The sequence below is a fragment of the Acomys minous genome (assembly GCF_964271855.1).
Source record: "Acomys minous genome assembly, chromosome: 4".
Classification (NCBI taxonomy): Eukaryota; Metazoa; Chordata; class Mammalia; order Rodentia; family Muridae; genus Acomys; species Acomys minous.
Window position 1 is genome coordinate 7,549,103 of NC_140486.1, and position 24,267 is coordinate 7,573,369.

The window sequence follows — 24,267 nt, forward strand, 5'->3', positions numbered from 1 at the left end:
AGCAGGATCCTGCCTCGAACTGGGTTGTTCAAATGTCCTACCTGTTCCAAATTCTTGCTGCAAACTATGCGTATTCTCTACTATAAAACTTTTTTTACACAATCAGCAACATTTAGATAGTTTTGTTACATTTCCTTGTGCATTGTGAAATCAAGAATTGTTCATATGAGGAAGGAAATTTATTAAGGCGGTTACAGGGAGACTTATAACAAATGCACCTAGCCTGGAATCTCTGTGTGGGGAGATGCTCTGTCCTAATTTCCGGGCTACCGTCTCTCCTAATATTTGGTTTTGGAAAGTCAAATGTCTTTTTAACTATTTTCACATACAGTATGTAATAAATATGCTTAAAAATGGGTTCCATACAAAACGATAAAATACTGAAGGAATTTCTGCAAGCATTAAGAAAAAAAATAAAGTCTACATCACTGAAAGATGGACAGCAGTTTCAGTTTTTAAACCAGTTGTTTGCTTTATACCCAAGTCACCTATTTCAGTTCCACCTGCTTCTTGGAGGAAAGTTAAGCTGGTTTTTCTCTCTGGTCTTTACCAGGCTTAATATGCGAGGTTGAAATGCCAGGGCCTGTCTGGCACATGGGTTTGGAGTTCCTAGCACCCCTTTCCAGGCTGCCCTGCTAGAGCCCAGGTTTCCAGCATTAACCAACCTATTGCTGCTCACAATTTGCCTTCCAAAGAAAACATTCTCCTTTCTATGCAGTTGAGTGGCTAAGAACATATATCCACCACCACTAACACACACACACACACACACACACACACACACACACACACACACACACACACTGTGATGGCTTGTGGGAGGTGGTGCTGGTTCTGCTTACAGTGGGTTGAGCTATAAGGAGCTGGGCTTACATTTTACATATTTTTGAAATGAAAGGCTAGCGCTCTCACCAAGTGACTTGCTTGCTTTGGTTTGCTTAAGTGGCTCTGGCAGCTAGCACCTTGAACCTTTGAACACACACACTTGCTGGGTGTGGCCATTTTGTGTAATTACTCATTCACCAACTGATTCCTTCTCATCCTGTAGCCTTCTGGATTTGTGTTTAGCAAGTGCTGAAATTAATCAGATATTGATTATGTGAGTTAATGTAAGTAAAGCACTTTGATCAGTCTTGAGAACACAGGGAGAAAGGGTAGGAGAGGTCACTGTTGGGGCCATCACTGTCCCTGGTTCTGGGGACACAGCAGTGAAAGACGCCATTGGTGAACTGGAGTTTATGATGCCACATGGGCAGGGACACAGGGACTCTTAAAGTACAAAGGCCGGTGCAGTGACAAGTATCTGCAGCCACAGCACTTGGGAAGTAGAGGAGTTCAAGGCCATCCTCGTCAACATAGCAAGAGACTCTGCCCCAAACAGACAACAACAGAGTAGAGATTCGAGGACACAGGACTTGAGGGAGGTCTCTGGCTCTGTCCACAATGTCTGCGGGACCTGAGTCTTGGTAAGTAAGCTGAGTCCAGAGACAGTGAAGGCAGACAGGGTAGCAGCTGGGCTAGTTGCAGCAGCTGTGTCAGTTGGCAGCCACAGCAGATGTGGCTGGCTAGAACCCCTTTGGCCAGGGAAAGTCTTCAGGAAAGCCGCAGGGTCATGGCAAAGAGTTCGTATTTCATAAAGTCCACACAACTCTCAAAGTTCATCTTTTTAGCTTCAGGTGCTTTAAGAAACATCCAACCTTGGAACCAGATGCTGACTCTGTGTATCAAAAGCAGCTTCTCCCTAGGGTGTAAGACTAAAAAGAATCCTAGAGTCCAGACTACTCAGGCCAGAGTGACAAAGCTTGGGGTCCTGTGTGCCTCCTCTCACACCATCTTGTTCCATTTCTACTCCTGTCCTCCTGAGAGCCCTGCCACCTCAGGTGCTTCCCAGCTGGGTGTCTCAGGCTTTCCGCTCATGCAGCCTTCTTAACTCCTGCAAGCCTCCTGGTAACATGGCTTCTGTCCAATTTCATGTTCACTGAGCGTCCAAGTGGGGTGCCAATAAACACGAAGACAGTTCCTGACAGTAGAGCTTTGATCTGAAACTCTCAGAGTGAGGGGCTGTGGAGAGGTTCTGTTGGTGAGGTGGCTGCCATGTAAGCTTAAGAATCTAGATGAGAGAAGCATGGGAGAATGGCAAAGTAGAAGGGTCCAGAGGGTCCTAGAAACCTACAAGAAGAACATTATGATAGGCAGATTTGGGCCCAGGGGTTCTGCTCAAACTATGGCACCAGCCAAGGACAATGCAGGCCGTAAACTTCAAACCCCTACCCAGATCTAGCCAATGGACAGGACATTCTCCACAGTTGAGTGGAGAGTGGGGTCTGATTTTCACACGTACTCTGGTTCCTCGTATTTGACCAAGTCCCCTGAATGGGGAGACCTGGTGGCACTCAGAGGAAGGATAGCAGGCTACCAAGAAGAGACTTGATACCCTATGAGCATATACAGAGGGAAGAGGTCCCCCTCAGTCACAGTCATAGGGGAGGGGAGTAAGGAGAAACTGGGAGGGAGGGAGGAATGGGAGGATACAAGGGAGGGGATAACAATTGAGATGTTATATGAATGAATTAATAAATTTAAAAAATACAAAAAAAAAAGAGAGACTCTGAGTTTGATCCTAGGAGCTGAGACAGAAGCCCAGCATCGTGGTTCTTGGCTGAAACCAGAACTCAGAGGATGAAGAGACAGGAGGATCCTGGAGGCTTCTTGGCCATCCAGGATAGCTGAACCAGTGAGCTTTGGGTATGCTGAGAGACCCCCTGTTAAAAATGGTGTAAAGGAAAGTGATTGAGGAAGACATTCAGTGCTGCCCTCTGGATTCCATATACATGCAGAGATGTACACACACACACACATGCACACACACACACACACATGCACACATGCGCATTTACACTCACACTCTCGTAGTGGAGATGTTCATTCTTTCAAAGCACTGGGCTTCAAATCTATCCCATTTCCAAAGACTACACAGGGTGCTTACCTAAGAAACTGTGGCTGCCCACCTGAGCACTCCCGTGGTAATCGTCAGAGCCCAGCACATGGGATCGCTCACTTAAGACGAACGAGACATGGTGTAGGGGGTGAACCACACACGCTTTCCCTCTTCACGACTTCTTGTTTCTTGCTGCTGTGCCACACCACGTACACATGCCTTCACGTTCACACCCACACCCTGCATGTGGGGGTGGCAGTGCACACCTGGATTCTCTTGGTCCCTACCAAGCTCCCTTCTCCATCTGGAAACCCATAAATATTTCGAGTTGAATTAAATGGATGTGAGCCGAGCCTAGCCTTGGCATGGCTGAGCTGAGACACTTAGCATGCACAGCATTCTTCCACTATTGGGCTGGCACCAATGTGTTGTTTACTGATTTACGCTAATTCAAACAGTTTATAATATGTCAGAATTTTTCCAGAGGTTATAGAAGAGAGGTTTGGGGAGGCATGCACAGACATTGATAATTAGTACATTAGCCCTAAGGTGTTTAACAGGCTTGTTTCTGCAAAAGGGAGAGGAAAGTAAGAAAACACCTGGGTATGTTAGTAAAAAAACACATATTTACAGAAAAACATACACATTTAGACACAGTCAGGCACTCACTGGCACACACACACTGCACACATATGCACAAATTCACTAATTCATTGCAAGAGCATGCACAGTGCACACATTGGTGTGCCCAGAGGAAAAAATGCACACAGGGGCATTATGAGTGTGCATGGCCACAGGCACACATGAGCGCAATCTGTCTTCTCCAACCAGCAAGTGTCTGGTTTTACAGAGAATTTAAATATTTAAATATCTGGTGCAGCTCTGGAGTGACAGTGTAAAACCAATGGCTGCACAGCACACTGTTACCAGCCTCAGAGGCATGCTCACAAGCAAGGGAGCTTTTTGCCTGTGTGCCTTATTTCCTGGACCTTCACTCTGTCCCACTGATTTGAGCTGTGGGCCCTAGCAATACTATGTAGTGTTGCCTAGGTTCAAGCCAGTCACTGACTCAGCAAATGAATACTCACACGGGGCTCTGCCACAAGCTGAGCTGTTGTGGTTACTAGTGAGGCAATGCAATCCTCTTGCTAGGGCTCAGAATCACAAAAGGCCTTTCTTTGTTACCTGGCTATGTAAACACACGAGAAGACAACTCCTGACACAAGAAGAATGTTCTGCCAGTCCAATTTTTTTCTCTAGAAGTTAAATTTATATGATCGAGAATAATGAACTTAAATTTTGTGAGCTTTTTTCTTTTTTGAGGTTTGATAGCAGTTTTCACAGTCTTCTTCCCTGTGGATCCTCCCAGCACTGCATGGCAACCACAGTGAGCTTACCTTTGGTCCTTTGGACCCATTTTCTTGGAGAGGCTTCACCCCAGATTGAGGTCTCAGGAGCCTGGACTCCCTAGGAACTGCTGTTCCCCATAGGTAAGCTATAGGTTAAAAGGAAAATGGTTTATATTTACCCCAAATTTTGACTTATGGGAGAATCTCTAAAACACACCTGAGAACTTTTGTAAAGGCAGTATTTATTGCTTCCATTTTCAAAAACATGGGGGAAGGGGCTTATAAAAACCAGGTTTATAAAAGAACACAGGCTAGATTTCCATGCCAAGGCAGGTCAGTCTGTAACCAATCCTCTTTGGAAATTTATGTGACCATCAATACTCATAGTCTAAAGAAATTTCAAAAAGGTCGTGATTAGATCTCAAAATTTATAAATAAATATGAATTACAACTAATATATATTGTTTCCTAAGAATCTTAGAGGTTATTTTGTCTTTTTTTTTCCAGAGCTGAGGACGGAACCCAGGGCCTTGCACTTGCTAGGCAAGCGCTCTACCACTGAGCTAAATCCCCAACCTGGAATCTTAGAGGTAAAGATTCAACATTGTGGCTGCTACCTGAGCCTCCTCCTACGATGGCAGCTTCTTTTTCATATAGGAAAGAAAGAGGGATAGAAGGGAGGAAGGAAGGAGGGAAGGAGGGAAGGAGGGGAAGGGCAGGGGAGAGGTAAAAGGGAGGAGGGAGGGAGGGAGGAAGAGAGAAAGAAGAAAGAAAAGAAGAGGAAAGAAAACAAAAGAGGAGTAAGAGGATGAAGAAAAGAGAAGGGAGGGACTGGGAAGAGGGGGGGATGGGGTGTGGACACAGGACCACAGCAACTCCTCATGGCCCGCCCCCTCCCTGACAGAGATTACAACTCCCTGTCCAGCAGATAACAAGAATCACGGCGTAAAGCCGCCTTTCAAGCTAGTGGTTCCTTCACTAATAATCGGGATTTATTACCGGGCCCATCTGCTGTCTCTGTAAGGTCACAAGGTGAACCACAGGCATGGCTGATGTCACCATCAAGGTAGCTGGGCGCAAATGGACCCTGACAAGTGTACTTTTAAGAGAATATTGTAGCAAGAGCACTCTGAGCATGGCTGTCACGCTGATAAAGAGAATCGCCCTAAAATTACAAAAAAGATGTCAGGTTTTAACCCTTTCATCCATGTGATGGAGTCAGGCTGTCAGCTTGGTACCTGAGTGCCAGCTGGAAAGCAGGAAGCCTGGCTCAGTGACACACGGCCAGGTGGCTCCATACGCACTAGAGGCCAGATGCACCAGCTCCAGGAGATTTCCCCAGAACACATATTTGTCACAGGAAAGTATGGGGAACTAGAGTGCCCTACATCTCCAAGTGTGTCACACATTTTTCTGATTCCTAGTGACCATGTCTTGCCTCCAGGAACTAGTGTCAGATGTCCCTCTGTTTTTGTTATTGTTGTTTGTTTGGTTTTGTTTTTGTTTTGTTTTACAGTAATTCAGAAAAGGCCATAATGATGCCTCCAGAGTTTGCATTTCTACAGGGCTGTTGTTCCTGAGTCATGGCCAGGGTACTCCTCCTTCCTTTTCATTTTCAGCTGAGCAGGAGAGTGAGGAGGGCGGGGAGGTCCACACAAGGCACAACTCTCTCCCCTCCAATGAAGACGCAGGACCATTTGCTTTACAGTCTGTTGCTGGCTTCTCTCAAATCACCCTCACCGCGACTGTTTCCTTCCACTCAGCTATGTAAGTAACTGTAGTGGCCACCTGCCTGAAAAATACCCACCATGTTCTGCTCTCTGGCTCAGCCATTGCTGGCAGTGTTACCTTTAGTCTGTAGAGTCTCTGTACCTGGGTCTCCAAAGTGACATGCACAGTACATGTAGGAAGTCTCCAGGCAGGGTCCTCAGTCCTTGGAATCCACCACCAAACTCAGCCAAGCTAGCTCTGTGGTCCTAATGTTGACCTAATGTCTCCCAGGTGACTAGTGATCATTGGCCTCACCTGTTTGCACCGTGGCTCACTGAGCTGGGTGTCTATCTTCAGGATGAGAATAAGGAAGAACGAGGAAGAGAGTCATCCTGAGAATAAGGTGATGTGGGTGACCCTGGGTAACCAATGGCTGTCACACTGAGGCTCAGGCAGATCACACAGATAATCCCCAGCTCCATACCTGATGAGTCACAGGCTTCCAGCATTAGGTGGGTGTCCATCACCAGGCTGTTTGGGCCATCTGGTAATTTCTGAACATGCCATGTCCTCACTTCACCTACTCGCTAGCTCAGTCCTTGCTTAGCAGGATCGGAGGATGCCAGCTTTGTCGCTCGCCTTCTTGTTGGCGATGTGCTTCTCACATCTTCTCCTTGAACTCCTAAGTGTGTGCATCAAGTGACCAAATCAACGATGGTCACGGAGGTGAACGGACATTGGCAGCCACCTTGGTCACTGGCCTTCTTCCACCCTGTGTGCTACTCAGCCTGATCTCAGGCAGCTGCACACACTAGGCTCTATGCATGGATCTTGGGGGCAGCCAGATATCCTAAGGAGTGCATGGCTGCAGATACAGAGACTGGAAGCCCTTCTCCACTGTCCTCTTACTCAGAAGGCCAGCGTGGAATCCGGGCAGTCAGGGTGCCTGTGCGGTGGCCAATGGTCCCCATCAGTCCATATATCTGAATGCTTGGTCCACAATTGGTGGAACTGTTTGGGAGGTGTGGCCTTATTAGAGGAGGTGTTTCCCCGGGGGTGGACTTTAGCGGTTCAAAAGCCTACACAATCCTCAGTGCGCTCTCTCTCTCTCTCTCTCTCTCTCTCTCTCTCTCTCTCTCTCTCTCTCTCTCTCTCTCTCTCTCTCTCTGCCTTTCTGCTCATGAATCAGATGTAAGCTTTCAGCTACTGCACCAGTGCCATGACTGTCTGCTGCCACACTCCCCACCTTGATGATCACGGACTCTAATGCTCTGAAACCATACGCCTCTAATAACCTCTTCTATAGGTTGCCTTGGTCATAGTGTCTCTTCAGAGCAGTAGAACAGTAGCTAAGACACTGCTCATCTCAGGGCTATGGCATGGCTGTCTTCACCCTTCACCTCCACTGCTCTTCCCTTTACCACCAGCTGTTCTCCCACTCTCTTGTTTGTGGTTCTAGAATATTAAAAAAAGGGATGAGAGGCCCCAATGAGGCTCTGTGATACCCCTGAGCCACCTGCAGGGACAGGAGGTCACCCTCGCCCACCCTCTCCACCTCACGGCTTCTCTTGTCCACCTCTTGTGGTTTACGGCACCCTCTCTCTCCAGCTGCACAGGACAGGCTTGGTGTGAGCACTAATACAAAGGGCTGGTCCAAAAGGCAGAATTGCTTCTGTTACACAATTAAATTAGACTTTAGCTCCACCACTGCCAGAGCCATGCACACCATTTTATAAGGAGTTTCTTTGGCCATAGAGGCGTATTTAGTTTTTCTAAATAAAATTTATGTTCATTCAATGCATTTGATTCATCATTCTATGGTCCAGGTGATGGCTGGGTGATTGCAAGTTGTCCATTCAAGGAGGGAGAAGCCCAGAATTTGGGAAAGATGGCAGATGGCACGTTTAAGCACCAAATATAGTAATAATCTTGAGTGAAAGCAGAAGTAATCTGAGATACAAACTTCCTTAACTTCTGGGAAAGCCCCTTGTGCATAGACATAGGCATGGGGTGATTCTCTGTCTACTCTCCATGAGGTCCCCCTGAGAAGATGACAGCCAAAGCTTTGTCAGGTGTGAGGCTATCGGCAATCACACTTCAGACTTAAAGAAGGAACATAGTTTACGTCATTGGTAGACACAGAATACAGAACCTCCTCAGATGCCCAGGGCGGCAGTGGAGGAGCAAACGCATCTCAGTGTAAAGCTGTGACAGCCGTGTGCATTACTGCTCTGCACAACTTCAGTTGCTCCCGACCAGTAACTGCACGCTTGTGAGTTATTAACTAAATGCAACTGTTTGTGATGGGAGACCCAGGGTTCAGACAATTCTGCCTCTCTGTTCTTCTGTTTTATACTACATGTGAGGGTTTTGAGTATTTTATCCTGCTCTGGTGGTTCTGGGCCCTCTCTGTATTCTAATGGCAGAACCTCCCAAATTTGTATCATTCTCCTTGCAACACAGCAGATATCAATTTAAGTAATGAGGCACGGTTATAACTGTAGAGGCATCTCATCACAAATTCCTCGACTATGAATCTGCGTCCAATACAGCAGCCTGGTCCCTACCTGTGGCTCACTGGGGACAATTCCCAGCGCTAGTAGTCGCCAGGCACACACTTGCACCTGTGAGCTGCTGACTGGCACCACAAGTGGGAACACATGTGATACAGTAGATAAAACAAACCCACTCTCACCTGGGAGCTCTTGTGCACTCCTCTGCTGCTCTGTCCGGATAGCTGTTCCTCTCAGTGAGGCCATCTCTACGCTTGTAGAAAGCCTGATTCTTAAGATGGGATGGCACAGCTGATAAATTTCTTCCTTCCCATCCCCCATGAAGATGAGAGGAGTTGCCCTCCTCAGCCCCCGACCCAGTGATGGGCCGGGTGTTAGCTACTGATTTATTGTGACAGGATCTTCAAACACAGGCTTCCTAGAAACTTCTTCATGAGAAAAATATGGAAATGGCATTCCCATTGCTGTAGTTTTTACCCTTATGGCCTAATAATCTCTACTATTAGATCTATAATTATTTTTATGGCAGTATTTTGTAACCTGCTAGCAATCAATCAAGACACAGACACTTGTTATATTTTAAAATAGCCTTAGTTAACCTGGGGCAGGGCAGATATTAATCCCCTAAGCTACTTCCAATAGTGGGCCAGGTATCCCATACCTGCTCCAATCCCATGCCATCTGCTTCTAATAATTTCTATCAAACTATCTCCCATCCATAATCCCCAATATTTGCTTATGTTCTTCATCTGAGCCAAATCTTCCATCCACACTGGCCATGTGCTTCTCCACCTAACCCCTGGCACCAGCCTCTCTCCTCCTCCCCAGATTCTCTCTGTCTCCCCAAGACCTGGAACCTTAGCCACATCTATCCCATTTGCCCTGCCCAGGTGTTTTACTGGTCCAACAGTTTAGGCTTTTAGGCAAGATACAGGTGGGGCAGAGACCACAAGCAATGCTTAGCATCAAAATACAGCAGACCAACCTCCAACACCCCACGGCTGGGTGTACATAGGATGAGGCAGTATCTGCCCTCACTGAAGTCTAGACAGAAGCAAGAGGAGGTGATAGGGATAAAAGGAAAGCTCCTGTTTGTCTGGCTGTGGTCCAGGGACAACAGAATCTAGCCATGGTCCTCATATCCTCTGAGTGGCAATGACACCTTGTTTAAGCCTTTTGATTGGGCTACACCTGGAGACTATACAAATAAGGTATACAAATAAGGTTGCTATTCATTACTCAACATCCTTAGTAATCAGAGAAATACAAATCAAAATGACATTGACATTCCATCTTACACTTGTCAGAATGGCTAAGATTAAAAAAAAAAAAACAGAAAAAAACATCACGTGACACCACATGCTGGTGAGGATGTGGAGAAAGGGGAACACTCCTCCATTGCGGGTGGAAGTTCAAACAGGTACAACCACTTTGGAAATCAATCCGGTGCTTTCTCAGAAAAACTGGGAACAGCTCTACCTCAGGACCCAGCTATTCCACTCCTAGGCATAGACCCGAAAGGTGCTCCACCACACAACAAGGACACTTGCTAAACTGTGTTCATAGCAACTTAATAATATCCAAAACCTGGAAACAACCTAGATATCCCTAAACTGAAGAATGGATAAAGAAATAGGGGTACAATTACACAATGGAATACTACTCAGCTACTAAAAACAAAGAAACCATGAAACTTGCAGACAAATGGGTGGATCTAGAGAAGACCATCCTAAGTAAGGTAACCCAAACTCAGAAAAACATGGTATGTACTCATTTATAAGTAGTAGATTTTAGCCATATAGTACAGGATGAACCTACTACAATGCACAGACCCAAAGAAGCTAGGTAACAAGGAGGATCCAAGGGAGGATATTCAAATCTCACTCAGAAGGAGAAACAGAAAAGACAGAGGTAGTGGTGGAAGAGAGGGACCAGGTAGGAGAGGGAGCGCAGAGAGGTACGAGGGTAGAGATGTGACCCGGGGAGAGTAGGGGTGGGAGGACTGACGGCCTGCAGAGAAAGGAGAAACTGTGTGGGGGCATCTCTGTGACAAGCTGGAGACCTAAGTCAGGGTAGGCTCCTGGAGAATATGACGGGGGCTCTGGCAGAGACTCTTAGTAGCAGGGGCCATTGTGTCTGAAGAGGACACCCTCTAACTAGACAAGACTCCTAATAGAGAAAGAACACCAACCCACTACAAAAGCTTTGACCCAAAATTCACCCTGTCTATAAGATGTGCAGGGATAAAGACAGAGCAGAGATTGAGGGAATGTCCAGCCAACGCCTGGACCAACCCAAGGCCAACCCCATGGGCGAGAGCTAACCCCTGACACTACTAACAAAACTCCACTATGCTTGCAGAGAGGAGCCTAGCAAAGTTGTCTTCTGAGAGGCTCCGCCCAGCAGTGGTTCTAAACAGATGCTGAGACTCACAGCCAAACACTAGGCAATGCTTAGGGAGTCTTGTGAAAAAGTACAAGGAAGTAGAAAAGGACCTGGAAGTGACAGGAGCTCCACAAGAAGACCAACAAAATCAACTAGCCAGGGCCCAGAGGGGCCTGCTGAGACTGAAGCACCAACCAAGGACCATGCATGGACTGGACCTAGGCCCCCCACACAGATGTAGCCAATGGGCATCTCAGGTTTCATGTGGGTCCTCTAATAAGAGGAGCAGGGGCTGTCCCTGACACGGACTCTGATGCCTACTTTTTGATCACTGCCCCCTGGAGAGACTGCCTTGCCAGATCACAGGGGAAGAGAATACACAGTCCTGGTGTGGCTTGATGAGCTGGGGTGGATGGGAAAGGGGGCTCCCCTTTTCTGAGGAATAAGGGAGGGGAGAGGAGAGGGGGGCTGGGACTGGGAGGAGAGGAGGGATGGAGCTAGGACCATGATGTAACGTGAATTAAAGAAAAATCACAAAAAATTGCTGTTGACTGTGTCACATTTTTCTTTTCTTTAAAAAATTATTGTGTAAGTGTGCAATGTGTGTGTGTGTGTGTGTGTGTGTGTGTGTGTGTGTGTGTGTGTGTGAATATACATGCCACAGGGCACATGTAGAAGCCAGAGAACAGTTATTAGGGCTTAGCCCTTGCTTCACTGTGTACTACAGGTTAGCTGACCTTTGAACTCAGGACAGTTCTGCTGCTTCCAATTCTCATTTTGCCACAGGAGTGCTGTGATGACACATCCAGGCCACCTCATCTGGCTTCTGTGTGAGTTCTGGGGACAGAGCGCGAACACTCAGGCTTGTGCAGCTAGGCCCTTCACTGGCTGTGCTGTCTCTCTGGCCATCACTATATTACAACCGTAGAAGGAGAGACACTGCACAGGGGTGATCATTTTTGTGTACACTGTGGAAGGAGTGACACCACCGAGCCAGTGAACACACCTGTCACCTTGCATAGTGATGATCATTTCTAACTGTGTACACTGTGGAAGGAGTGACACCACCGAGCCAGTGAACACACCTGTCACTTTGCAGTGGTGATTATTTCTCCTTGTGAGGACACTTAAATTCTGTTCTCATGAAACTCCAAACAATCCATCCATTGTTATTGATTAACATGTTGCATCAGGCACAGCTCTACCGCATCCTGCTGCTTACTCACTCTTCACAGGAACTTCCTGAGATGTAGAAGGCTGGTAGAGTCCAGTGGGGCACCCAGGTGCAACTCTCAGGAATCACTCTTTAGTCACCAAGTGGAGCACAGCATCCCCAGGACAAATGCAGTCACAATTTGAATGCCACATCATTAAACAGTTCTAACACTAACCATTTGTTGGCTTAACTGTCCAAATTCATGTACCTGAAATTTAATCTTTATATTAACTCTAGCAACATAGCCACAGCAAAGCTATACATGAGTAAAGACAGGCTTATGAGAAGCGAGCCTGCGAGTGCCCCTGTCACCAGGACAATTCTGTCTCTTCTCCCAGAGTTCATCACTCCGGCACCTCTCACCTTCACATGAGAAACTTGAACTTCCTGTTGCATTTCTTTAGTAAAGTTCTGCTAAGAATGAGCTCTCTGGAGTTTAACGTAGAAATTTAGAAATATGTTTTCTTCACTTTCATAGTTGAGGAGGTTTCCCCAGGCTGGCTCCCTGTGTGTCTCCCTGCCACAGTGGTCTCTTGCAACTCTGCTGGCTTGGTTCTGCAAAGTAAGAACTCCCAGGAGAATGCTGAAACTGGGTGTTGTTGGCATTCAGCCATGACAACACAAAGCAGAGAGATGAGAAATCAAAAGCAATGTGCGAGCATAGGGGTCTGGCATTGGGGGGGGGGGGAAAGGGACATCCCTAAGCACACCCCACTGCCTAGAGGACAAGGGGACTGTAGCTAGCTGAGCTGGGAGGAGACAAGAGTTGGGCTGAAGGACCTAGAAAGGACAGGATGAAGACACAAGAGAGGTGACCTGGAAGTCCACTCGGGGCCCCACACACGCCCTTAACTGTGAAGGGTTTGGTAGATTTGTTCAAGGGACTTCCGGAGGCCTAGGCAGGCAGCTGCTCTGTGATGCATAGATCGCAGAAGGTGAGCAGGATTGTGGGTCCACGGATCTCTGCTTTATCCATAGTGTGGTGACTCACTAGCACCCACAGTACAAAATAACCCACCTAGGAGAGGTCAAGGTGTAGCAGTGTGGCTCATGTGTGTCAGAGAAGGCCTGCTTTCTTCTGCTCCAAGCCACCTCATGCCCCTAGAGAAAAAGAACATACTGACAAGGGCACAGAGGACTGACACACTGACAAGGGCACGGAAGACTGAGAGAGGACTGAGACCGGAACACTTACTTGGGCATTCTTCAGGAATGCCCCACCCCCCACATTGCAAAACCAGTCACATAGTTTCATAGTGTTTAATCTGTAGCTTATTTGGTTACTTACACAAAACAACACTCTCCAGAGAATTAAAACAAAGCCTAGAACCTCTACCATACATTTACCATCCCTTATAAAATCAGAATATATTTATATTCCACCTACATGTGTAACTTCACATTCACTTAGTATTTATGTGTTGCGATATCAAAAGATAGAAACACCCATTGCCACAATAGATAATATAGAAAAAATTATTTAAAGTTGTTTTCTCAAATTAGTGACACACTTTCCAAAAATCAGTGGCAAGCATGAATCCACAGGTCAGATAACTCAGAGAGATGAAGTAGGAATAAAAATGTACTATGGTGAAACTGCATGGACTCAGGGAAAAAGTGCATGACCCCAGCAAAGGTTGGGAAAAAAGAATCACAAAGGAAAAAAAATAGGATGAGAATCACAGCCAACTTCAAGTTCAAAACTACGCCAGGAAGGAGGAAGTGGAGTGAAGTATTCAGTGTTCCAGAGACACTGGCAGCTCTTGTCTGAAACATTGTCTCCTAGAATGAATGGCCTTACATTAAAAGCATGTCTTCTTAAAAAACCATGAATATCATCATCATCATCATCATCATCATCATTATTAATCGCTGAATACCCTAAGCAGTGTAATATATAACTGCGGCATGTACACTAACATCACATTGTCAATATTTTTGTGCAAGCAGAAACAAAGAAAGTCATGACCTATAATTTATGCACATAGATCCAGAGAAACACCAACTAACACCTGCTGGGTGTGTCTGTTTGCCTTTGATTTGAATATTAATATGTGTAAGTATAAAACATCACTTTAAGATTAAATGAGAGAATGCCATGGAGATTTTAAATACTTTCTTAATGATGTCATTTTTTTCCTAGCCATCTGACATCGTCTGAAGTGCTTCGGTAGATGAGCAGCAGGAATGCAGCGCACACGTTAATTCCGTCCCTGGCTCTCCAGAGCCTGGCCTTGAACTAATCCTTAACAATTAATTCTGCAATAAGTTTGACTAGTGTACACAGAGTGGTGGAGGCATGAACTTTGATGAGATTATAAATAAATCTGGAGACTTCTTAAACACACACGTGTGTATCTATGTAAACATGTATGTCTATGTGCACGTGTGTGTGTGTGTGTTTGTGTGTGTGTGTGTCTAATAAGAGTGCATGTGGAGGCCAGAGATCAGTATCAGGAGTCTTTGTCACTCTCCACCTTAATTTTTGACACGGGGTCTCTCGTGGAAATCTCTTTGGTTAGGGCAAGGGTTAGGGTGGCAATGCCCCCAGCATTGGGGTTCCAGGAACATGGCACTGCACCTACCTTTTCACATGGGTGCTGAGGGTCTGAGTTCAGGTTTACACAGTGAGAATTTTACCCATGGAGTCATTTCTTCAGTTCCTAAATATTTCGTTTTAAGGAAAAACGGTATTCTGGGAACTTGCTCTCTTACTACATGCTCCTCTGCACTGGTTGTCTCTTCCTGACATGCTTCTCCTTGTCTGAGTGGGTCCCTCCAAAAGCTGCCCTGCAGGTTGCTCTGCCCTGTCACTCTCCCCTCAGGCAGCTTTTCCAACAGAGAAATTTACCAGCAGGTCCGAGCCCTTGTTTTTGTTCTTTGCTTTGCTTTGGTTTTGCTCAGTAGCACCTGGAGGCGGCTTAGAGACGCTCTTGGTCCCAGGTGAAGAGCGAGGCTAGACTAAGGGCTGGGGGAAGGAAGTGTGGGCGGTGCTGGGAGCCGGAAGTGTGGGCGGTGCTGGGAGCCAGTCAGCGGGAGTGAGGGGAGATGGGACTCAACTCCCTTTGACTCCATGATGGTGTCTGGTCTCTGAACCCTTGTTCATCACCTAGTGTTGCTACCATCTGCGTGGCGAACACTAAATCTCCCGAAGGAAGTGGCTCCTTGGTCTGCTCTTGTAGTTGTCTGACAGATGGTTGGGGTCTGCTCACAATGGGGTCTCAGGCCCAACCTCCTGAGTCAGACTTGCTCTGTACGTCTCAACTCCGCGCTCTTGTTTGTGACAGGCTCTACACACTGTCTCTGTCCAGCACTGACTGATGCTTGGAACTCGCTTCTCTTTCCTCCTAGACTGGGGACAGGATACTGCCATATCCTCCAGGTGCACTTACTGAGGTCCTCTCTTGACCCTGGTCCTCCTAAGCCCCTCCCTCCTTGCTCCCCTCTGCTCCAGGTTCCTGTTTCTTCCTTGCTCTGCCCTTCTCTATCCCCAACCCCCAATCCCTGAGTTTCCTCTCTAGCCTTCTCCTTCTCTATGCTCTTTGTCCCAGGTTCCTCCTCTTACTTCATTTTAATCCCACTCCTGGTGCGTTGAATACAGTAATTGCAGGAGATTCAAACATTTTTTAATTAACACCATAAGCACTTCAGGGAGGCTACATGATAGCAGCAGCCTTGGTGCCCATCTCACTGTGGCTAAGAAGCCTGTGACTGACGACACGTGATGGAAGAACAATTTGACAACTAACCCGTTTCAATCACCTAGGCTACCTTTCAAAACCAAAACGTGGCCTATCAGTTTATATTAGGAATTCCTGTGGCTTCTGTTTGTACCTTAATCACCCTCTGCTTCCCCGCTCCCCACCCCCACCCTACCTGTCCTGCTGGCTTCCTGAGATTTAGCTTACCAGTGACAAGCAGGAACACAGCAACACCTCAGAGAAGAGCATCAAGGGGCAGACGCTACCTCCTCCTGCTGCATCCATAAGAAGGTGGAGGCATTTCACTTGCTTTTAAAGTTGCTACTACTGGACTCAAGCAAAAGCTCACTCTGAAGAAACGAGGAAAAAATGAAATTATGTTAAAAAACAAAGTTATATTCATGGTTTCTTTTTTATAAACATATCAGTGACCCTGTTTCTGATGGTTGGCCAACTGATGGTTGCAGAAGTTTTTTGGTTTTTTGTGGGGTTTTTTGGTTTGTTTTGTGTTTGTTTGTTTTTGTTGTTGTTGTTTGCTCATGAAGTACCACAGAAGTCTTTGCTCCCATTAGCAGCCTGTGGCTTGAGAGGTCTGCAGGGCCAGAGATCCACAGGGTCTTTTAGATGCCGCCCTCAGAAGCCACAAACACACAAGGATGAAGGGATTAAGAGTGACATCTGCTTCGCAAGGTTTCCCAAAGGATACCCCATTTCCATTCCCAGCCAGTCATGTAGTCTGTGTTTGAGACAGGGTCTCACTCTAGCCCCAGCAGGTCCAGAACTTGTCTCAGGGCCTGGAGTGCTGAAGTTACAGGTCTGGGCCATGCTTCTCCATTCATTTCTATATTTCTAAAGAAACTGTGAATGCTCAAACTTCTGTCTTTCAGGAGTCCTGATGTCTGTGGACTCTGGTCCACTGTGGGCAGTGGCGAGCTCCCCTCAGCTCTCCCTCCCACTCGCCCAGGCAGCTGGCCTCCCCTGACTTTCTGTCCACCCCAGCCTCCCTGCTCTCTCAGCATCTCTATGCTGTGTCTCAGGGACAGTTCCCTGACATCTACACACGAAACAAAGAACACTCAGGATCTGTCCTTCTGCACCTGACTTATCTCAGTTAGCAAAACCTGCCCACTTCCATCTATCATGTTACTAGGAACAGGAGGTTATTCTTTTTTATAGATGAATACAACTGTGTGTGGACCACATCTCCCTCATCCTCACTGGCTATTGGGTATTTACTTTAAAATTAAAAAAAAAATTAGGGAGATGGAAACATTAACTACTCGATTTCATAATTAAACACTGCATCAAAGTCCCACACACTAGCCCACACATTTCTACAATTAAAATATAAATGTGAATTTAAAAAATTGAAACTAAGGGGTAAAGAACTTCCTAAGATACACTGGATGGTGTTGTATACGTAGGCATTAAACTCATCTGTTTTATAAGCTGTAGAAATTAAAAGAAGACCAGGGAAAATGGTATGTTCCAAATCTCCTTCTGTATCTTCCAAGCTATTTTTGCTCAGTGACAGGAGGTGGGTTCACAGCTATGCTCAGCTCCGGGTTAGCTCCCAGTTACCATCAGTGTCGGCTTTTTTGTCCTTCCGCATTTTGTGGCAGTATCCTTTCTCGCTGTCTTGCTTTATCCACACCCCAAAGGAAGGATCATCTGTTTCTCACGGCTTTCTTATTTGTTTTTTACACATATGGGTTTATTGTGTTCACAGTAATAAGCTGTTTTTAAAATCTGAAAACATTTTACTAATTACTGAAAGAGGGCAATAAATACAGTACCGAGAAAATGTCATTTAAAATATTACATCTGTTTTCTATTTTTAAACCTTCATTACTTCCAATTCATCCCTCTAATCACAAGTTACACTGCATATTAATTGTTGAACCAGATTTATCAGAAACTGTCTTTTATGTAAAGTCATGAAGCAGATAATTCCAGAGGAGGCTGTGAACAGATGAGAGGGAGGCGGGAAGCGCCCCCTCCTAGCAGATGCTCCGCAGTGACACGGATATTGTTCATATTAAATACTCTCTTTCTCACCCATGGAATTTTCACTTATCTCTCAAGTGTCTGTTTGAGCACATTTTTTCTGGGCTAATAAAATAGGATCTGCTTCCGCAGGCAGAAGACAATATTTGCGCTTATAATGATGGCAGTCCAACACGCTTGATTCAATATTTGAAGATAAGAGTGAAGTTTCAAGCCCTAAAGAGCTGGTGTTTTTTTTTTTTCTGGTTGTTTTGAAGTTATTTACACATAGTTTAGAAGAAGGAGGATTCATAATCGCAGACTGAGGAAGGATCGCTTAGAGTGCCCCGCCATGCCTGGGCATGCGCAACAGGGCGACAGGCTCGCAGGCAGCAAAACACAGTCCAGGTGCAGAGCCTAAGAGAGAAACACGTACGTTGTGGGAACTAACTGTCTCTTGAGGGTGTCCAGTCAAGGGCCTGTATCCAGGCTGTTAAATAACTAACATCTCTTGGGGCTTAATACTGGAGAATCTTTATACACAAGTGTGAAAATCTGTGTAGTATTTCAAAAAGAGTGCATACTTGGATACGTGTCTGCTGGTCCTACAGGCCCTGTGTGAGGCATAACAGACGGGGAGTTACCAAGTGAGACGCCTCAAGCATGACGTACAGTAAGAAGCCCATTGCCCCTGCCTGCCTGAGCCACTGAACGCCCTGATGTGGGCTGATTCTACGAGACAATCATACTCAACCTTCCTAGAACCTTCTAGTGATTCATCTCTCAAAAGTTCACATTTCCTTTATCTTTCATCAAGCTTTATCTACTAAAATAAATTGTGTTGTGAACAATCATTGTAGATTCTGGTGCAGTAGTGTATCACCTCATACGGTTCACCCTTGTCCCCAAGGCAAAGGCAGTTGTCATCTACACACCCAGCTCCTGTGACTCCACAGCCCTCGTGTTGTACCCTAGACCTTGAGACATGCCACACTGTCTACCCACTATTTTGATTCTGTCTTCCCACCTAACATGTACACCAAGCAAGTCTTCCAAGCAGAGCCACGCCAATAGGACCAGGCTCCGTGATATTACACATATATCGGCCCATCTGTGCCACACTACCAATCTACCAGGCAAGGTTTGCCAACTGGGGCAATAGTGGCACAACCAGTATAGCAGTAACCAACCAGTTTTCCTTAGATCTGAGGCTTGATACATTGTATTTTTAAAATATAATTTTCTGCCTGCTGTACTGCTCTGGTTGACTGCAGTTCCTCCTCTCCTGGCATCTATATGAAGACAACCATAAATTTTACTTAGGCATGTTATATTTTACAATAAAACATTTTAACTATTTTTTTTTACCTTTGAAAACTAAGTCTTAAAAGCTACAGTGGAATTATTCTACTTCCTGTGTGGGAGGGCATTTTCTTCAGTGCCTCTCCCTGCTCTTCTGCATGTTCTGGCAGCTGATAAAAAATCAGCGTGCTGCTTCTTTTCCTACAAAACTTTATTTCTTCATTTCTGAAGTATGTGTTGTAACATTAGATACATGAGAAATAGAGCAGTATATTAATGTCCAAACACACCCAAGAAAGAAATGGTAACTTTCCTCTTATTGCACCAGGACATCCCCTTGCATAATAATCACCTTTATCTCTCCCCAAACACATGGGACACATGAGCTCACAGCAGCCACTACCCCAAGCATGAGCTAAAATTGTAATACAAAACATGGGCCTTGTTCTCAGGAGCTCTGGTGCTCCATATTTGACCACCTCCCCTTGGTGGGGAGGCCTGGTGACACTCAAAGAAAGAATAAGCAGGCTGCCAAGATGAGACTTGATAGCCTACGACCATATAGTGGGGGAGGAGGGCCCCCTCGGTCATAGACCTAGGGGAGGGGAATAGGGTAAAAGCGAGAGAGAGGGAGGAATGGGAGGATATAAGTCATGGGATAACAATTGACTTGTACTCTGAATAAATTAATAAAATTTTTAAAAAAGAAATTGGATTTAGTGTATAAGTTTATTTTATATAAAATATACAGTTACAATAATTTAAAGATCGGACATAGATTCAAAGACATATTAGCTAAAGATATAAATGAAAAAATCTAGTTACATTAACTACTACATGACTAGTGGTCAAATAACAAACAAATACCCTTGACGTTTTACCAAAGGTCTGTGAACAGCTAAAACAAATAAACAAAACCAACACTATTTTTAACCGTGTTTTTGTAAGGGAAACACAAGTTCCAACCACAGTGAGATACTGCCATGCAAGAATACCTAATATATGAAAGTAACCAAGCTACATTTCGCTTCAGATAGGCAGCATCTAGAATGCTCCGACACTCCGGTGAGAGTGTAGACTGAAAAGAACACCTCTAAAATGTTTAGGAATCTCTGCAACAGTTGAATATGTAAGTTATCTGTGGTGTGGTCATTCAGTAGAATAGTACTCAGTGAGGAGGAAGAGGAAGAGGAGGAAAAAAGGAAAGAAAGAAAAGAAAAGAAGAGAAAGAACTGAGCTGCCAAGCTGTGAAGAGACCAGGAGGGAAGTTAAATGCATATGGCTGAATAAAATGATCCAGACTGATAAAGCCTAAAGCCTGCATGGTTTCTCATATGTGACAATCTGGAAAGGGCGATGCCACCAGGACAGGGAAATGGAAGTAGTCTCCCATATCACAGAGGAAGGGGAAGGGGAAGCAGGGTACAGACAGAGTTGTAGCTCAGCCGAGGTATTTTCCGAGCTGCTGCAGGAAGGACACACATCATTATCCATTCATCAAAGCCAGAGGGCATGCAACACACAGAAGAAACATCAGTCTGTCAACATCTACTCACTCTGTGATTGTGCAGCTTCCGAGACACCTCAGCTCGGTGTCAACGCTGTGGACCTCCACGGAGGAGCAGAATGCATAGGCAGGATAACCACCTGATACCATTTCTGCACGCTAGAGACTTCTCCAAAAACAATCCTGTACAGTTTAAATGAATGCACGGGGTTTTGTTAAAACATAAATTAAGCATGCGCCGACTGCCTAATAGCCACTCATAGCCTGAGTCCAGAAAAGCCTCCCTCACAGCCAGAGCTTTTCCTCGCTGAAGGAAGGCCAGCACGTGACAAAAATGAGACTACTGCTACAGGAGTGCCAGTTCATGGACGTCGCCATGTGTGTGACGGGAGGCAGTGCATCAGGAGAAGGAAGGGAATTTTCACATGGTGTGCGTGGCATAACAGGATAGCGTTCAGCAGTTGAATGCATACGCCATTAACACAGCTGCCCGCCGAGCAGAAGCTGCTCCTACATCCAGAGGTCTGGTGAGACCCAGAGAGCATGCCACCTTCCTGGGAAATAGCCAGGCTAGCCTCACCCAGGTAAGCATCTCTGCTCCATCACATGCCATATGACGCCAGGTGATCCTACGGCCCCATCTCCTGCTCCACATAGAAGCAGGATGTTTGGCACTGTGGCAGTGGAAGCACTGTCACAAGCTCCAAAGGAGTTCTTTGCTCATAAAGATAGATGGTATTTACTGAGCCCATGAATTTCCACGGCAAGTTTCTCTGTCTCTGTTATTTTAAACAAACATTCCTGGAGGCTGAGAACACTGGGTAAGACACCTTCTCAGAGCTCTCCGATTTTGAATATGCTGTGCTACTAACTTACAGATACAGCAGCTAGTGTTTTTCTGTTGCTCAAATCTCTAAGATGAGAAAATTAAAAAGTGGAAGGGGATCAACCACACATCTAGCACTGATGTACTCACCAGCATCCTTGCATGCTCAGCATGGAGCTTTTACAGCCCTTTTGGCCTCTGTGATTCTGTTGGTTGCCTATCTATTGAAACACCATGGCCAAGGCAGCTCATAGGAGAAAGGGTTTGTCTGGGTTCATGCTTCCAGCAGGAGAACAGTCAATCGTGACAGAGAAGTGTGGCAGAAGGTAGATCCAGCTCACATCTTGAGCCACAATCTGGAAGCAGAACTGAAAACAGAGGCATGTAGCTTTGAATCCTCAAAGCCCAGCCCCAGTTATGAGCCTCACCTAGCGAGCCCACAACTCCTAAGTTTCCCAAACAGTACTCTCAAGTAGAGACCTGTAGGCTTAGATTTTTCAAAACCTACTTTATTTAGGGTTCTTAAATAGTTCCATCTTACTTCTAACCCACTGACCAGAGGAAGGGGAGAAAGAATGTTAATAGCAAAAAATGAGTTGTGGACCTGTTTAGATGTAGTTCCTTGGACCAATTCTACTCTGCGTTGTCAGGATCCCAGCAGTGTAGTCCAATAGGCAACAGCAAACAGCAACAGAAATCAGTAGTGGTGGTACAATCCAGCAGAAACAGCAAGGCTCTGCCAAATCAGCATGAGTTAGTGGAAGCAGCCGGAAGCAGCCAGAGTAGCAGGAGAAGTTCGCTGGAACGTTTCTTTCTGTGAAGTTAAAACCAGCTAAGACTAACGAAGACCAGCAAAGACCAGTGAAGAAAGTTGCACAGCATAGCAGTGTAGCAATACAGCAAGCTGTCCGTGGCATTCTATTTATATTTCCTCCAAGTACCACGTGCCCTCTCATGTGTCTGCTCCCAGCAAAGCATCATATGTCCTCTCACAAGACATCCTCCAGAGAGACATCATGTGACATAATCGAGTCTTTAAAGAAACCAAAAACTTCCACTTCAGTCACAAGAAAAAAATTCTTGGGCTATTGTGGGACACTTCCATTCAAACCACCACATTCCACTCCCTGGCCCCCATGGTAAAAAATCCATTTAGTCCAGCTGCAAATGTGCCATAGTCTTTCAGTATCAACACTGTTTAAAATCTAAAGTCTCTCCTGAGATTCAAGACAATCTCTTAATTAAAATTCTCCATAAAACCTAAAAGCAAATTAAATACTTTCACCATATAATGGCACAATATATTCTCAGCCTTTCCAAAGGAGAGGTATTGGGACATACTGGAAGAGAGCAAGACAAAAACACAACATGGCAAACTCCTGGAGTTTGCTGCCATAAATGGTATGGGTCTATAGCAGACAGGTAAGGGATATTTTGGGCATAGTAGGACGCCCGATCTCCACGGCATAATCATAGCTGTCCTAGTTTACCACAACTGCACAGGATCATGTGAGGTTTGTAATGTCACATTATTAGCCAGAGTTCTACAGAACATCAGAATTTATAGAATAAATCCTTCTATCAACACAACAATACTATTAGCTGTGGTCCAGCTAATCCAACATGGCTACCTAGGAACAGAAAGTCCAAGACTCTCATAGTAGCTTAGACCATGAGGCTGGATGTCTCAGTTGGTCTTCAATAGATGCTGGAATCCTGAAGTAGTAAAGCTCTCATGCCAGTGCAGGAATGGACGTGCTAGTAGGGTGAGAGCAAGCAGGCAAAGAGAGCAGGCTTCCTTCCACATCCTTCTATAGGCTCCCAGCAGAAGGCATCGTCCAGATTAGAGGTTGGTTTTCCTATCTCAAAAGATCTGCGCTAAAGATGTGTCTTTCTACATCAAAGATACAGTTTAGAAGTGGACTGTCTCACTTTAAATTAGGCAATAAATAAATAAATAAATAAAATAAAAGCCCTCACAGGTGTGCCACTCCAGCTTTAGGTTTTTGTTAATTTCAGAAGTAGTCAGACTGACAACCTAGAGTAGCCATCTGACAGCATACAAGATGGGTACAGCCTACTCACTTCTGAAGATGCAGATCTTTGTGGGATGGAGGACTGGACCTCACTGCTCCTTAGTCGTCAGTCTCAAGACAGAACTCCATAGCACATGTGTGTGTTCTTACGATGAAAAAATAAGTAAGTCCTGAACTTAGCCTTTAGAAAGAGGTGCCTTTCTTTTGGGTTTGAGGAGGAAAACCCAGCTTTGGACTGAGACTGTGCTCTGCTCCATAGACATGGGACTCAAGATGTTCTCCAGCCCAGGGACCATGGTGCTGAGAAGTTTACAGCCCAGGCCTTGGTGGCTCCCTCAGGTCCACTCAGCTCAGAAGAGGACAACAGTGTAGACACGGGGTGTGCTCCTGGGAGACCTGAGCCATTCCAGAAGTTCTTCCAGCGCAGCAGGGGACAGGGCTTTCTCACAGGAGTAGGATGGGCAGAGGTGGAAACAGACAGCCTGGTTTAGCTACACAATGTAAATTCAAACGTATCAGTGCTGGAAATATCTGTGGAGGAAATGGAAATGAACTCAGCTTGGGAAAAGAGCTAGCCCTCAGTGCAGCTGTGTGTGTCACCCGCACAGAGTCACTCATGGTAGCACAGATGACATGAGGTGTCACTCAGCATGTGCTGTGCTGTGCAGTGTGATCTGGTGCAGCTACCTCGGTTCACGTCTGGAGATTGGGAGGGTCATTTATCTTGCATAACAGGGCTGTCAATGTCTGGTCTTGCTTTTTTATTTATTATTAATCTTCTATAATATATTGAGAACC

General features: G+C 45.7%; 1 long non-coding RNA gene across 4 annotated transcripts; it reads right to left on the reverse strand.

The window, feature by feature from the left end:
- Nucleotides 1-1,058: 1,058 nt before the first annotated feature.
- LOC311595565 lies at nt 1,059-22,298 on the reverse strand. Of its 4 annotated transcripts, XR_014778487.1 has the most exons (7): nt 22,038-22,298; nt 21,584-21,801; nt 20,657-20,790; nt 16,020-16,162; nt 4,336-4,433; nt 4,027-4,127; nt 1,059-2,110 (listed from the first exon to the last, which is right to left on the reverse strand). It is a non-coding gene; the product is annotated as an uncharacterized lncRNA (long non-coding RNA). The 4 variants fall into 4 exon arrangements; XR_014778488.1 differs by lacking the exons at nt 1,059-2,110; nt 4,027-4,127; nt 4,336-4,433 and adding an exon at nt 11,533-12,666; XR_014778489.1 differs by lacking the exons at nt 1,059-2,110; nt 4,027-4,127; nt 4,336-4,433 and adding an exon at nt 11,533-13,212.
- Between the last annotated feature and the right edge of the window lie 1,969 nt (nt 22,299-24,267).